We start from the raw sequence: 18,931 nt of genomic DNA on the forward strand, positions 1-18,931 counted from the left end.
TCTTATTTGTGGCACCAGGTATATCTATTGATGAATATATGCTCTTATTGGCCAAGTTTAAATTTTTCAAATTTTATGTTTATTCTAAGACGTAGTATCATGGCATTTTGATATCAGTAATAGTGTTCACAGCTCAGAGTCCAAATTTGAGCCTTCAAACACATGTGTTTCCAGAATAATCCGCCTGAGAAAGTTAAAAAGACGAGTTGTCCTTTCTTGAGACACTGACTTAAAGGTCTATAATAGACAAGACATTCTAGAGAAATTGTTTGAGATATTTTGAAGGAATTATGCCATATTCGTACATTTATAGTACTTCTGAAGATTATTTATATATATTTAAGATTCAAATCAGCGATCCTAATATGGCATTTGTCCCTTTGTCCCTTTAATGTGTTTAAACTAATGAAAATAGCAGTTGAATAACACTATGAGGCCGATACAATACACTACTAGTTAGCTGCCTCCAACCGTTGTTTTTTTTAGTAACGAGATGCCACTATAAATGCGTACGACCGATGTAAGGTTTAACCAAAGGTAGAATGAATCATCGTTAACCTAAGTTGTTATCCCTGTAAGAAAAAGGGGTATTTCTTTCTTTCTTTCAAAAAGCGTAAGGCTCAGTGCGTTCGACGTGAAGGAGAATCGTTCATGTGGTATAGATTCATCATGATTATCAAACTTCTCCCCTTGAAAATAAAGCTGCCATGTCAACAGAAAAATAGTGAAAAATTCAAGATGTGGAGATAACTAAACATACATCAAGAGACATTTATCTGTCAAATAACTTGACATTGACTGATATTCTCATTTCTTTAAACACCATTCTGGAGAAAAGAGAAAAAAGTTAACTGCAATGTAGACTGACGATTGATGGCTTTAAACGATTTGGATCTAAACTAGATTGTAGATATATATTAAATTTATGAGTTAGTTTAATGATATAGAAATGTGTATAATGGTAAATAAATCTCTAATCTGTGGCGTTTCCAAAATGTGTCTAGGGGGCCACAGACCATTAATTTACTATGCAAAATGGTACGAAATATGTAAGGCGGAGGGGGGACAAAGTCTGACCAGCATCTTTTCTTCCCCCTTTTCTGCCCGAAGATCAAATCAGATTTGTAAAACAGCATATCTATCGAAAGACATTGAAAGGCAACAAATCTTCTTAATAAAAAGCGTTTCTGAATCTTATGACGCAGGATGCAGTATCATTTAGTGGCCTGTGTAATTAGAGAAAATATATCTCTTGAAGTAGATGTGTATCTTAAATATTTTATTTAAGGAACGGAGATAAATACTTGTCTAGAGTGATGTAGAAATAGACAATATCTCAATAATAATCTTATATCAATCGATAGCTTTCATACCCAACCAACTAGAATGTATCAAATATAAAATATAATATGATGAGAACGATAACAATGGAAGACTGTCTACCATATTTCATAATTAAATCGTTATCTAATGCATTTAGGGTGTGGGGAGGGGGACGGGGAGGGGGAGGGGGAGGGGGAGGGGGGGGGGTCGTTTACGCTTTTTAGACAAAATGAAAATATCACCAGGCTTTTAATAACTCAATAATATGGAATTTGAAACTTGGGGGGTATGGCGCTGTATCTGGTTCAAAATAGGATCCAAATCAGATTGATATAAAAATGAACTACTCCAAGGAAAGAAAAACTCTGTGAAGTTTATTTTTCATTAGAAACACGAATGATAATGATATGCAGAACATGTCACGTGATCTAATTCAATTTCCGTAATATTCTAGGTACCAAAAGACGATAAACTCTATGGTCTAAATTATGTTCTAGCATGACTAACATTGAAAAAAGTATATAAAAAAAGGAGATATTATACTTAAAATTACTTAAACTACTTAAGAAATGACAAGGTGATTTTGAGAATTTATACACTCTGATTTGGATCCTATTTTGAACCAGTTACAGCGCCATAGGTGAGGGAGGAGTTTATGCCGGGTCAGCCTAACGCCACAGGGCCAAATTCCTCAAAATTTCGTACAACTGAACTTGAACCTTAAGTGAAGAAAATCGTTAATTCTGATGTTCTCAAATCGTTAAATTTTAATGTTTTGCTCGTACGATGATTAGTAAAATTTTAATTTTTAGTTTTCAGCTATCGTCTAACAGACTGCAATTCGACTGGGTCACATAACCACAATTTATTTCCGTCAAAAATCTACTTGCTTAACAAGAGATAATCCCATGCAGCCGACGAATCATAATATTTTATGTATGTGAACGCTCATAGTTTCATGCCTTGCGATAACCAGACAACTGATCTACACATCACTAAGACATAGCAATAAGAATAAAAATATTTTCTTAAGAATCCACCAATTATCTTACTTCCCTTGGCTTCCTGCGGACGTGACAGCTTTAAGTAGCGGTTTTTGATTCATTACTGGTCTTGTGTTGTCCAATGGGAATTAATAATACATTGTACACAGACGGGTCGTGACAAATATAATCACAACCTTCTATCAATTATCAGAGGTATATGACAAATTGATGGAACGACAAGATATCACTCTCAGGAAATTGTCACACGCCGCCATGCATATATTCAACTTCATTACAAAGCACTGTTCCTGTATAACATTGTCCCAAAGGACGTAACAGAATTAAATTTGGGTCATCACCAATACATTTATAAAAACTAGACTTGTACTGAGAATGAGAAGAGAGCTTAAAGATAACTTGCAAATCACTTGACCTATCAATCTTATTGCACGCAGGATTTAAAGAAATATACGATGTTGATATATTCAATTTCTACATTGGGGGTTAACTTAAGTAAACCATTCTTAAGACAACACTTGAGAAAATATTCGAGGAGGCATGGGTAGAGTAGACCATTGCTAGACCAGTGTGCAAACCAAAGAGTCAAGTAGCTGCAATGAACCTGTCAACAGCTGTCCATTCCGACAGCAGTCGGTCTAGCAAAACGAAAAAGAAATCTGTCAGATAATGGCAGAACAATTTCGGCAATTGGCTATTGAGTTATTTATGTGCAAACAGAATCCAAAATGGAAGAATTAAACCAACAAATATCAGGACACTATGGATCAAACCCTGCAATCAGTGGCAATGACCGAAAGACTTAGTCCGTTCTTCGAGGAGCTGTCGGATGTGAATGAGGAGGCCAATTTTTGTAGCCCAGACTCATGTTGACGAAAGGTACGAACGTGGCTATCATGTGATCAATGATTTGTGGTTATTCCCGTAAAATGCGCATATTTTGTCAAACCCTGCTTTTAAGTGGAATCCCAATGCATAGCATAGTTGACTTTAAAAAGTTGTTTATTCTACTAGAACTCAACCAAATTATAAATATCGTCATTATTTGGATATAGTTGATATCGGTTTATGAGCCATCAACAAATGCAGAAATCGCACAAAAAAATGTTAGTTTTCCAAAGATCTGAGTTAAAGAAAACATGAAGTGACCTTATGGTAAAATATCAAAATCAAATCTTGTCATTGGAAAATTGTCCATACTTGCGACAAAATACAATGTATTCCTAATGGTATTTATGTATTGAAATTTCTTGACAATCTTCCGTTACTGAGGGTCAATAGAACCTTTATCATGTTGTTATATTTAATTATATTTCCTGTAAAGTTTTTACATTGTCTGTACCTTCTCTTAAAACTTCAATTATTAGTAAACAACGAGATGGGCTTTGGGTAAAATTGGGTTGTAATTAACTATGTCTAGACCAAAATGATCTCTTCAATGACACTACTCCTTTCTAAAACGAGTAATTTAACGTTCAGACAAGACATGTAGAGGGGGATGTGACAGATTCCACTATATGGCGTGACAGCATTTTCTTGCACGTAACATGCTATTTGCGTCTAACGATTCCACCGTTCTTCTGCTTCTTAAGATAATGACATCTGCACGAGGTTTTTCAGATTTTATTACATAACTGAACAGAACTGTCTGTTATCATACCAAAGTCAAGAAAGTAAATTCGAATTTTCGATCAAGTCCGCGCCTGTCAACGCTGAAAGGGATTGAGACAAAAAACGGCCGAGCTCAAATTAATCCAATCTTGTGTTGATTCAAACGATCCGGAGTGAAAAGACAGGCTGGCCCAAAATTTACCGTTTAAATACGCCACTAATTATATGCCATACATTAATATTATGTTATACGCTCTTTCGCCAGATTAAACTAGAAAACTGTTAGCCGTTCCTTATATCCTAGCTTGGCTGTTCTCCGTTCCCCAGAATATTTTTTCGCACACCAAATGTAAGCTATTGATCTGCATGGTGGTAGGCCACGTTAACATGACATTATCAAATATTAAGAACTCAAATTCTATCAAAAGACAAAGATAGACATACCTTTTGAAGTTGTCATTACCATGTCTTGTTTTGTAGTCTAGTTTCAATTGGTTTTTGACAGTTACCGTTGCATTAATATCTAACCATTTTATTTATTACAATTTGCTTCAAGAAGTTTTAATAACATTATTCCTTGGTTGCTGTGCTATGCTGTTGTGTTTCTGTATCATTGGTTCCCAGATATTTCGCTTCCTTTAAAGTTACTTATTTATTTATTTACCGTTTATTAAAAATAGTTTCATTACCATTGCTAGGTAGTTATATTACTTTAAACAGTTCATTTACCTTAGCTATGCACTTATACGTCTAATAGTTACATTACCATTATCATGCTTTTCCATACCAATAATAAAAGAGTCCCGGTACCATTGTCAGAGTTAGCACTTTGTTACTATTAAAGTCAAACAGATTCAGTTAAAAATTCCATGCAATCTTCCACTAAATTACTAGTATACGATTACCATTTAAACAGTATTCCTAGTGAGTCAATATTCACGTCTGGCAATCTACACAAGATTATCCAAGCAGCCTTCTGTAAGTACCATTGTCAATGACACTGTAACTTGGACGTCAACAATCAATGGGGTTTTATGTCTTTCTGCTTCTCTTTATATAACATTTATCGACATTAAACCTGGAAGAGAAATCAATAAAATAAAAATTCTAAGCTTGATCTCAATTAACTTGATTTAATGTTTTGACATTTTCTTAATCTAGAAAAACTCTGATTTGCCTATTTATGGTTTTCCTTTAATGTTTAATTGTACATAGAATAATGAAGAAAGAATGGACATCCTAACGACGCCATAAATCCATGGGAAGCTGTCAGTCATTGTTATTTGAAAGAATGAAACAAGTGGGCGAACCCTCGGAACATGTCTTGCAATAAAGCGACCCATTGGTACCAGAGAGTAAAAGATCCTAAAATAGCATTATCGAGCCACCAAAATCTTATTGAGAGGAGTTACTTTTTCGTTAACTTAAACAAGTCAGGATGCTTAATCAACTTCGTTGGCATATTGCGACCTGGAAGGGGCTACTTGATTTCCAAAACGAGTCCACGAGGCTTGCCGCTTCACTGACGTAAACCCAAGCTGTATTTCCTTAAATCGGGACTTCTTCCAAAGCGGAAGTACATTGTCCTGTGACCGAATTACATTGTCGTAAAACAGGACTACTACAGTAAAATAGGGTTACATTGTCATATACGAGGCTACTTTCGATTAAAACGAAAGTACACTGTCATTAATTTTACCGACCTATGTCGTCGTAAAACTGGATTGATTTTCGGGGATAGACGGGGCTAAATTGTTGGAAAATCGGGCTCTTTTACCAGATGACAGATTGCTAATTTTGTAAGATTGTAAGTATATGATATATAATTATGAAATAAGCATTTGATGATGGTATCTTTTATCAATCTAATAACAATTCATTGCAAAAAAGGAGATGTTCTTGTCTTGATAAAATATTCGTAACCCGGACAGAAACCTCTATTTTAAGGTATTTTCAATCATTTCGGGCACTTGATGTACTTGATGTAACCGCACTTTTTTTATTCTCTCGAAAATTCAAGAACTCTTAATCCTTTTATATGTGTAAATAGAACTTCCTTTCTTAAACGACAAGTTCTTAAAATCTATTTCTTTTTTACGGATTGAACAAGGCCGAGTGAAAAGGAAGATTGATCTTTGGAAGAAATCATCAAGAAAAACAGACATTTGAAATACATGGAGCTGTCGATGCAAGAGAATTTAATTGAATTATACAAAACATGTCTTGAATTAGAGTCGATCAAATTCAAATTCTTTTGTCGATACGAAGATTTAAGGTTAATCAAACCAACTCTCTTGAAAATAGAACTATGAATTCGCTTTCTCGTGCGCTATCAATGTCGATCATTTTTGTCAATTAAGCATTGGTATAATATATACTATGACTAAACGTTTAACAACAGATCCAGTCCAGCAACAAAAATCACACATAAATTTTTTTTTATCTTATTGCAAGTCTACAATAACTACGCAAATTTGGGTCTTAACAAGTTTGTTAATGAGATCTGTATGATGAGAGAAGAGTAGAAATACGATACGTCTGAAAGGACATATCAGCCTGAACAAAATCTTTTCAGTATCTATAGAAAATCGCACTTTTATTCATAGGGAATCAGTTTTCACTCAATATGTCAACAAAGTTGTTGGAGGCAATTAACAATCATTTACTAGAGCTGTCTTGAGTAGCTTTTTAATTTGGTTTGAGCTGTTTTGCTAGTCATCAATCGTATTCTCTGCCGATTCCGGTAGAACCTCGTTTGAAAGACAGTATACATTGTTCAACAACAAATTTAAGCAAATATGCTTCTCATCTAAACAAATTGTATTATGTATCAATACTTTAACAATAATGAGCTTATGAAAATCCGAAACGTTAACACAAGAAAATAAAATGAAATAAATGGAGTTTCAGTCTTCTTTTGGCGTCTTGTTTGATTATAGTGCCCACTCTTTTTCAATCTCAAGCTGTCGAGACATATTCACAGCCTGTAGCACACAGGACTTCGATTTATTATCCAAGCCATAAGACAAGAAGCTTTTTCCATTTTAGCTTATTCGACCTGCATAGCTGGGAGTGTTAACCAGATTGATCATCTCGATCTATGCCTAAAATGAACCTGAAAAATGAACTTAATATTAGGGAAGAAGTATCTAACTGACTGCGCCACTTCATGTGCGCCACCTCAGAGAATATAGAACAAATAGTATAGAAATTCAAAATTTAAAAATCAAATATAATGTATGACTTAAGCAATCTTCAAATGCAGATGGTTGTACAATATGTCCTAATTTTGAATCGATCACGCAATTGAATTAAATAAATTCTCCGACTATAGTCCAGAACAGAATATAAATGCACTTCCGGGGCTTAATAAAAGACTATATATTATATTTGTCTTTCTCGTGTGCCCTAAAAATATCTTAACGTTCTTATGTAACGATCATTTTCGATGACAACATTTGAGGATCATTACCAAAATATCCCTTGAAAACCAAACAAAACCTTCACGAACTGCTTGATACTGTAAGTCCATTATATCGATCAGTTGTCGAAACTGTTATTTTACCGAAAGAAATATTTGACAATATTGTATTAGGATAGTAGTTTGTAATGTAATTTAAAAAGATAAATTGTCTAGACGACCCTGTAAAATTGCTGAAATTGACAACTCTAAAAGATTAATATGACAATATAGCTGTGGATTTATTGAATCAAACAAGAGTTGTCTATCATTTCTATTCAATGAAATAAACTCGTCGAACTTGTTGTCAGTTGGGAAGAAATAGTAATTTTATTTAAAAAAATTAATGCTATCATGGTGCAATAATTGTAAGAAATTGAAAAAGAAACAATCCTGATAACTGTATTACATATAGTAAAATAATATTAAGAAGAAAAAGCAAATTTTGAGTCACTTTTTAAATTGAAGTTTAATAGTTGTTTAAAGCTATCATGCTCAAGCAATTTTTTTCCGAAAAGGATAATGCTATTGGCATAATATGTATTTTCAATCACATTGTTTAAACATATTATCCTTAATTCAAAAAATGAAATTCACCTCTGAAACAGACGTCCACAACGTAAATTAAACACTTTTTCAATGTCATATGTTCTCCTTTTGTAAAGGTTTGTAGTGTTTCAATGAGTTGTCAAGTTAGTCCGAGACCCAATAGATAAATACATTGCTAAAATGTGACACGAAGCCAAGACAGAACGGAATGACAGAATACAGGTTGCTAGGTAACTAGATGACTAAATAATACAGAAGTTAAATTCCTGAGCGACAATCATAAAAATATAGCTGTAATCTTATAAGGACTTGAATAAAGTATGAAGGCGGGTATAATCGTATTTGTTATCTAGTGATAATTAGATTAGTTCAGTTAAAGTTTATACATTAAAAGTCCCCATTGAATACAAATTAAACAATATTTCTCTAACAGAATCGTGATCATACATAAAACTTCTAGTGTAGATTGGTGTCAGGGGAAACTACTTAAATATTTCAACACAAGTCAATTTCAAGACGTTCCCATTGATCATTGTACAGGTAAATTGTTCAAAGGAAATTTGGTCACGTGGCATTATAAAAAGATCACGTAGTTTAGAGTAAATTTCCATAGCAATTTGTGCATTGTTTTTGGTTACACTAGTTTCAGAAGGGCACCAGCCGAGGGAATGCAAATAACGATTAAGCTCCCGTATCATGCCATGTCGCTTTATGTAATAATATCATAATAAATTCTAATCACAAGAATATATAATTTTTGGCTGTTGTTCGGTTGTAGAAACTATCAACGTAGGTGTGACTTATATCTACAGATTAGCTAAAATTTCATTATCTTTCTAACAATTCTTGTTTCTCCTTCCTTCTTTTTTTATGTTAATGGAACCAAACTAATGTTCATTAAAGGCAAATTGGTGAATATGTTGATACATCAGGGATCGTAAAGAAAGCTTTTAACAACTATAATACCTGATTGTTAATTTTACTTTTGACCATGATTGACAGGAAATTCAATTTGAGAGAAAAATTACCCTAATTGCTTCAGCCATTAACAGAAATTATTCTAATGTCGAGAAATACAGTTGCGGGTTAACATATAATCCGTTAATAGCATGCACTAAAACCTTCATATATAAATTTTGAAGCCTCTCTCGAAAATAGTATGTTATATAATACCCATGTACCATTTGGTATCAAGTCCATATTTTAGAATTAAGATTTCGAGTCGATATCAAAACTTGATTTGCAATCAAAAATAACAGGTGCCGCTTTGAAGTGGCATTGCTTTGCTTGTTAGTTAAATGTCCGCGGAATTCAAAGCCATGTCAGGAATTCTCTGATCCATCCTCGGGCTTGGTCATATTAGCTTCGTGTCACAGCCTTTCAGCCAGCCAGACATGTTAATAGAAGTCGTCACAATTAGTCGAAATCGTCAGTCGTATTTTGTTCACCAGTCGTTGTCGAGTTTTTATGCAAATAATTGTATAATAAGCATGGTGCTCATTACTGGAATTTTTTTATACCGTAGCTTTCTGGAGAGTTAAGTTTAAGGGTCCTTTGCTAATTTTGAATCGACAATCAAGCTTTCATCATGTATGGAATATGTAGTTATAGACTATTAGTGCCAATTGGCATCATATATTAAATACATATCTTTGAAAGCTCCTTGATTGAACAGTTAGCTGAATACATTCAAGTATGTTTTACATAAAATTATATAGCATATTGGTTTATTTGCATAGCAGTTGAAAAACTAGGTCACATTTTTTTCGACTTGTTGCAAAAGTCAGTCACAATCTTCTGTAGTCAGTCACAATTCCATATGTGACTGACTTCGAAGTCTATTTGTCAGTAATGAACCATAAAACGGACTTGAAAGTTGTAATACGGTCTTTTTGGTACATTTCTATCATCTTCACAATGCCAAGCTATTACCAACTTCGTACTTATACCTTGACTGCAATTGCCACTATCCCTGTATCACAGAATGCAGAGATTTGATTGGATTGTACGCCAGCGAATACAGCCAATCAGAGCCCTCGACACAAGACTTAACATTATTGCTTATTGTTTACAGAGTTTATGTTACAAGAAAGGTGACTTTTGCAGTCAAGGTATAAGTACGAAGTTCGTAATAGCTTGACGTCTTGATGAAGACCTAACTCATAAAAACAAGCAACCGGATGTGACGTTTTCGATCCAAACGATCATATGGGATAGTGAAAATATCTCTTAAATCTAATTAATACGTATCCAGTATATTGGTTTATCTGCATGTCCCGGAAGACGTCTCTTGTAAATTCATTAGATGTTTGAGTGGTCAGGTCAAAGAATTCCCAAAAGTCAAAGGTTGAACAAATCAAATTAAATGAAACCATGATTATTGGTCTACATATTATTCATAGTCGTACATGTCTTTCATGTGGAAGTCCGAGTTACTGTTCCTATATACAAAATGACAAAACCACAAAACCAATATAGACATATTGACAAACTAGTCGAACTAACAAAAGAACGGGAATGCTTAATAAAAATGAAAAGGATTTACTTATGTACCTGACCAGGATACTGAAAACCAACAACACTCTGCAAGGAAAAAAAATTGAAAGGACAGTGGTATAAGCTACTATTTAAAAGGTTTCTAATTGTCGAGAATCTTTAACATCACAATCTAGAGCTCACGGTTTACTGTCCAACCCAAAAGATTGTATAGTGTTGTAGGTTTCCATTCATGAGCAGATATTTACGGAAAAACAACTTGATAATTTCATTGTTTCTCGTATTAGTCGGGTATATTGCGAAGGATAAAGAATATAAAAAGACATAGACGGTGTCTTTGTAATAGAAACAAAGTGTTATCGCACTATTTTCTTAGAAGACATTGACAAACTCAATGAGTTCTATCAAAACGATTTGTTTGATATGGCACTCAAGCATACAGGCAATGTATCGGACTGTATAAAACATGTTTTGAAATAGAATGTAAAACAGTTAGTTCTCAGACGGGAACTGATTGCTGTTATTGATTGGCTATTTCTAGCAAGGAAAGTTTAATAAACTTCTTTTGACATTCTCATGATGTATAGCAGACAATATCTACCGGCTCCAATAGAGCGAAACTAATGCTTACAAATAATCATATCAGGATTATGCTCGTATCATTATCACGTGTTAACATGCAACATTAAGACAAAGAACCATTCAGAAAAGGAAATGCTTACCGATTTTCTACTAAGAAAGAATTTTCGCCATGAATAATTCATTTGTTGTGAAGTTAATTTGACTTTTTATAAGGAATCAGTAGTATATTTTAAGAATTCCCTTTTTTGACTTGAGTGAAATTCTATACGTAGTCATTTCAGACACACTTGTTACGTGTACACGTTATATTACGACTATCGATTTCTAATCTAACAATCCTAGATGTAGAGTCAGAAAATCAATACGAATTTGCTCAATTTAAGTGACCCTTTTCTTAAAAGATGTTGATTGCTATAATTGTATATCCATCTTAGGCATAGCTTATATCATTATTGATTTTGATAAGAGTCTCGCCTTTTGGATTGGATATACTTTGAGCGTCTAATTGCTTCTCTCTGATTACCTACAATGGTGTTTGTAATTCTTGTATTTCCAGAAAAAATTTGACGTCACCATCGAAAATACCATGTCAACTGATTATTGCTTGACAACCACGATACACATACATAGATAATCCTTTTTATAATCCCTCCAAAGACCACATTCTAATAGACTTTCTGAAAGTAATTAAAAAACTAGTGAATGGTTACCCCTATTTACCATAGTTAAGTAATGGAATGGGTTTATACTTATCTAGTTCATATTTAATGCATAAGAAAAGTCATTTAATATCGATTCATTCTACTCGACTAGAAATTTAGCTATGATAAGCCAACCGTAAAATTGATATGTATACTTTGTATTGAGCATTAAACCCGTTGCATATCGAAAAACCGAATTGGATCTTTGTCTATTAGCAAGCATCGGATGTTGACACGTTGACAAATCCTTCCGCATAATGTCATCTGATCTTAAAACCCGTAGCTGTTGAAGACAAGTCTGTCCACTAGCAAGCATGTTCATCGAATGTTACAAAATCCGGTCACAGAATGGTATCAAGTGATATGGACCAATCAGCCTACCCTATTTCTCTATTTATTGTTTGTAATGGAACTAGAATTCAAAATGCTATAATAAGGGCATAAAGCGTAGAGATCGAGAAATTGCCACCAGGAAGGAGAAGAAATGCAAAGTTGACACACCAAGTCCGAAATGCCACTAGGTATTACAGTCTTATGAGCAAACCTTGCATCACTAACGACGACCGCCACTATGCTTATTTTAGTAGAGCACAAATCGTCTCAAGAGTTTAAAGGATTATATGTAAAAGAACAATCATATCTACCGGATGTGAACTCTCTGAAAGGGATACAAAGTTGACAAACCAAATCGCAGAAAGGAAAAAGAGCACACATCCATAGTGAATATCCACAGCAATACTTGAACGTTTACAGACGATAGCCTGTAGTAATGTTATTTAACAGGTGAATTAATATTGAACGACGGCGTCTGTTGGTTTCCAATATTCCTGCTAGCATGTTTGACCAATAATTGGCAATAATGCGAACACCTCTTGAGTAAATTACTACCAGTAAATGATGTTTGTTTAACACTGTACAATCCTATCACTAATCAATTACCCTCTAACAAACATATACCATGTTAATATTAGTTAGGAACCAAGACGCCGGTAACGACTTTCCAATAAATCACAAATCAACACGAGTCGATGTTGTTTTTTCGCTTGGAAATAAACATGTCTGTTCATAGAGTCAGAGGGTAGCACCGTTTTGCTAGTGTTGTGAACGAAATAGTAAGGCATCAATTTTACTCTCTCTGTAGACCTACTACATCTAAATCTTTAATGGAACGTATTTATCGTCTTACGTCACTGGTTAAATAGGGAAGTTTTCATACTTTATTTCATTATTTCATAATATTAAATATCATGTCAATACTACAAATACTGTAAGAAGTGCTCTTAATAACAATTTACAACTGTCAACCAATTTGATGAAAAATCCGAAATAACGATCTTGATTTTAATGAGAATTTTTAAGCACTGATACATAACATGACCGAATAAACCGTTCATCGTCTTATTACATCAAGTGACATAACGAGTCACAGGCAGACCTAACAAGCAACCACTGCTTAAAAACAGTTATAAATGGGTAAGGATAAATATCCAAAGGTTAGACCAAGGACCAGCTTATAGTAGAAAGGATCTTTAGTTGTGAACCTAAGTTATTTTCCTTGTAGACTATAGTTTTTTCTTTCCTTTAAAAATCCCGATTACAAATACTTCTTTAAGAGGTTTTAAAATAACCAAGTTTCCATGTTTGTTCAGGAAGATGTCATTAGCAAACTCATCAAGAAACGTTAAAGGTTCTTGAGTCGCATGTACTTGTTCTACCTTTCCATTTACATTACATTGTCTCGTTTGCTTTGTGCCATTGTTTCTTGTAAGTAGAAAATACATGGTAACGAATTTTTATAGATTTGTTCGTAACAAACTTAAAGCATAAAGGAAATGAAATCTTACAAAAACAATCAATATCCTCTACCTCTGTTTAAATATTGATATAAAGGACCGAGCTTCCAATTACATAATTACCTCCATAATGGATCTTGTTCCATTGTTCCTTATTAGAAAACTCGTTCGACGAAAGGTTCAAATAGGTCTTCGATGAATTAGAAAACTTATTACGGACTGTATTGATTAAACATGAAACAGTACTTTTTTCAACGTTCTTTCATTTCCATACAAATAAATAATGAAGCGCCTCTTTAGTTCTGTTGAAAAGTCAGTGTGTAGGTAAAGTAATCAATTTTTTCCCCAAAGTTTTAAATTTTTCATTTGTAATTACATATTGTATTACAAATGGGAAATGGTGAGATATTATTCAAATTCACATGATGCAAACGCCGGACTTAATTTAAATCCCCACAGAACTGTATCTATAGTTTTGTTGAAAAGTGTGGGCAAAGTAATCAATTTTTTCCGATGTTTTATTTCTTTTCATTTGAAATACCACACATGTTTTATATTAAATGGGAAAATGTATAGATACAGATAAATCCACGAGATGCAAACGCCTGACTTAATTTAATCCCCGCGGAAGAAGATTAGCATACAGGTACAAAGTCTAGTCATTCAATTGGGTAAACTGTCGAAGTGTGCTACACAGCTTATATGTGCGAAAGAATCCTATACGTACATTCACCCGTCCGTTTCCTAAAACAGCCATTAAGAACCGTTTGTCATCATATTAAGATATAAGAGAACTTGTTCAGCAGTACTGCTTACAGAATCCAAAATAACTGAAAAATTTCCGAAACGAAGGGAAATTAATTCCTGTTTTTGCTATCATAATATTTACATGGTAGTAGTATCAATCTATTGGCTATATCAATCTGATTCTGCATATCACGAATATCTATCTATCATCAACTTACCTAATAAAGTGTTCCTTGAAATACCGACTATCACATAAATGGTTTTATACAATTTTAAACACTATAGCTATACAGTAGCTCCATAAAATCTTAATACAGATGAGGATATAACAAAGAATACCCCAAATATTCATAACGGAAACAAAACGCGTTATCTTAGCGAATACTACTTCCCTAATATCAATGCATTAATGTAAAAGCTAACTATCTAAATTATCAAATACTTTCCGGGTTGGTTCACATGCACAAGTTGCGTTATTATATGAATATCATTAGATTAATAAATTATATTCTTCATCTTCATATCTTGGTATGGAATTTTAATCCTACTTTTTTTATTTATAGTTCGTCAATTTGAAACTGAAACTCCGTCTCTGACTAATTCCGCTTTCTGTTGGGGGCCCACCTGATTACGACCTCACAAGGACAGGATATGAATATTTGCATTTGCGACGTAATAACTTTAAATTATCTTTAATCTTTAAATGATTTTGATGTCATAAAAACTTGTGATGATCATTTTAGTTGACTGATAAAGGAAGTGTTACTTGAGTCTTTATACATACGTCAAATGTAGCTCACCAAGACTCTATATGAGTTTGTATGTTATATCGACACAATCTAGAAATAGCTTTGTACCCCTATATACTACATGGCCTATTGGTACCAATGCCAGTGCTTTTGTGAGATAACGCAGAGATTCAAATATGTGAAATCTTAAAAATATTTGCCTCAAATTGCTTCGAATTGCCTTATAATATAAACGTGTTAAAAAGTTTAAAATCGTGATAATTTTAATGTAAATGTTAAAAAAAGTTAAACTGGATTATGTTTTTGAGATTTAAAAAGACTGCTTGTGTAGTCTGTTCTTTGATCAATAATCTTGAACCTAATATGATTGTAATAAATAACTCGTAACATTCCTATTTGGAATATTTACAGATACAAGACAAGAACATTAAGACGTTTAACAGCTGGAACGGATTATCGGCAATCGGTGAGGTGTTTTGAAGCTGTGTGGAATTTAGCAGGGAAATGCAAGTTACAAGACATCTGTTGACTTGAAAGGTTGTTAAGTAGCCGACCAAATAAAATGCAAGTTACAGATTTAATTTTTGACCTTCAATAACATCCAATACTTGACTTTAATGAGATTGGGACATACTTTTTGAACATTTTTTCATATTTCCATGATTTTCAGTAGCTCAATCGTAAACAAAAAAAAGCACAAAAAAATGCAACAGAGAAAAAAGCACAACACCAAATAATTTTGTTACCCTACCATTTGTTAGGTCAAAAAGACGTCAAAAATGTTTTTGATTTGGAAGTGTAGGTCAGATGGATAAAAGTTGTATTTTTGAATATTTGAATGAAATCATGAATATAACTTTATGTTTTTTTGTAAATATGCAAAGCTTGTCTTCACTATTTTGAAGAGAAAATCTAAAGGTGCTCTCCTCGATGGCAACGGCATCTTTTGTGGCAGTGAAATAGCCCATTCTGTATTGATTTGGCTTGTTCTCTGCTAGGTGATTAGCTGCCGTGGGTTCGAATCTACCTCAAGGTAAAAGATATATGATGCCTGTGACTATGCCTCCAAGTTTCGGCACGGTGTCGGCTTTCATCCTCCTCATACCTACTCTAGGGCAATTCTACTACATTACATAACAATGTTGGGCCATCATTGAAAATTTTAGTTTAGTCCATCCCTTTTGATAATAACGGTTCTTTTTTCAACTTTATGAACCCATTAAACTTTTCAAAAAGTGGTCTTATTTGGTGCTTCCGTGATGCCGCAAATCCCATTTCACAGAAGAGAGTTATAAGATTGTAATGGATAACATGCAGCTCTCGGTTATTTTGTCTGAAAACGTCAATGTACAATCAGATACGGCATTGAATAATGATTGGTGTTGCCTTTAGGATTGTATCTGTAATTAATTTTATATTAACACGTTTTTCTACTTAACACTGAATTGATTCTATTTACTGATCATATTTATAAATCGTTGATAATCGAAACTCTTTTCTATCGACTGTAAATGTATCATGATTCATAAATCATAAATGGTGAAATTTGGTATTTGTCTCATATCTCATAATTTACAATGTCACGCAACCATTACAAGTCAATATCAATTAAAACTTCTTCAATGAAATAGATAGTTACGTCGTTTTCTCATTAGTCTAATGAAGAAGAGAAACGCAATACTACGTGCAATGAATATCGTACAAAGACATGTACAAATGTTTAGAAAGGTAGTTACTGCTATGTTTGCAAAAACAAATGATTTAGATCCTCACGTGAAGGTTGAAATCACCAATTTACTTTCTTGTAGTCATCAATAACAAAGATATATAGAGATTCATAGACACAAAGAAGTCTTTCTAAATGAATAGATGGTATATTCTGAATATATATTGCATGAACAAGAAAGTGAAATTAAACTGATTATATTCGGAAAGTGAATTGATGGTATCTTACACATCAAAGACATAGGGAAAACTACCAATAGGTTGGAACAAATTCAGACTCCCTTGTGACTTTTTACATTAAATCTATTAAATTGATCTCATTGAACGTACAGTTGTTATGTTGCTGGAACCCACTTAGAATCGGCTGGATTGATCTGCCAACTCCATTTGATAAGAGCTAATAGCATGCTGCCAATACGACGTATTCCGGATATACAACCTTCATAGTTAATTTACCTTTCAAATTATCTGTTATGCGTTAGAGAAAACAAAAAGAACTTATTAAACAGAAGAAAGACCAAATATTCTATTTCTACAGTGCGAAATATAAAGCCATCAAAGATAAAGTCTGAAAACTATTGCATGAAACATTTGCCTTCATCCTTACCTTACCGATTGCATTCATCTATGCAAGGCCCCCCTTTTAGTATGCGAATGTAAGGTTATACGCAGCATTCATGTCGTACCACCAGACCCTCATATTAACAAGACCAATATCATAGTCATAATTACACAGCAATGAACCTTGTGGAATCGTGGATATTATAGCTCTTTGATAAAAATGTCTGTACTTTATCCAAAATAAACCACAGTTGTCTGAAAGATGGCAATTCAAGAATAAAGGAGTTAAAATCTGCAGACTATCAAGCGTTGGCACAAGGCATATCTATCATACCATATAAAATACTACAACTAAAGTAAGCAAGTCGTAAAATCAAATCATCTTATTGCTGATACATTTACTTAGATGCCATCACGATGCAAATTTAATCTACTCCCGACTTGCGAGATGGTTTTTCTAAAAGATATTGAATTATTATTGGGACTGATATTTGTACTGATCACACTACCTCTAGATGAGATGTGTATCACTCTAAAGCCATCCGGGAACATGGGAGAACCAATAACATTTTATCAAAAGCGATCTGATTATATTATTGTTCATTTCGATTTCCTTGAAAGCCTAATGTGATTCCGTTTTTTGAACTTTTAAAGGAAACTTCTCGCTACCAGAAGTTTTAATCCAGTCTATTATGTAAAGAATTATGGAATGTTTTTATGTGATCACTCAGGAATACACGGAGTTAACTGAACAGTGTCCCGAAATATATTTGATAAACAAGCCGAAATTTAGTAAAAGGATTGTGTAACTCAACCGAATTCACTGATTTTTAAATACACCGATTTTGTCAGACCATCGTCGTTAAATTAAAATCGCCCCTTTGATCTAAACAGTCGCAACCCCAAATTATCTGAAAATGTGAAAATTTTAACGCAGTACCAATGTAATACAGGTATTTGTTTTTGTTAACATACTAATACATCCAGGTCGTTTGCATAATTTGGATGTATATCTAAAACCAGTCTTCATACGACCAAATCTGTAATGTAATTTCATATTATCAGGAATATTGCGAAACCGTTAGAAAATGCCTCGGGCCATGATTAGCATTTACGTAAATTAAGTAACTGGCTTTTTTTATATGGAATTTCCGACTTCGAACAAATTAAATGTTAAATCCAAAATGACGATGCCCTTTACGATATTAACAGAATCACACACTTGTATATTTACAAAACACAGTGTGTTATCTAGTAAAATGATTTCCGTTACCTTTAAGGTATCAGAAACTACTCGTTTGCTTCTGGCCCAATGTGCATTAGTTAATAAGAAACAATCCAAAAAGGGATTTTTATTAAACGGCGTGGGCTAAATATTAATAATCAATGGTATTACATGCTGTTGTCGACATTAACTTGAGGTGTTTATATCGCAATCTCAAGTCGATAACCGTAAATACTATTACCGTCACCTCCCATTCACCTTTATGATATATGGTAATCACCTGAAGTTTGAGCGCCACTGGATCAGATAAATAAAAATTGTTGATGGAAAGTCTAAAGGTTATCCGTATCACAGTTAAGATTTACAGTCTGATGTTGATACTTCATAATTTTTAAAAAGTATACG

Source organism: Lottia gigantea (genome assembly GCF_000327385.1).
Source record: "Lottia gigantea unplaced genomic scaffold LOTGIsca_2, whole genome shotgun sequence".
Classification (NCBI taxonomy): domain Eukaryota; kingdom Metazoa; phylum Mollusca; class Gastropoda; family Lottiidae; genus Lottia; species Lottia gigantea.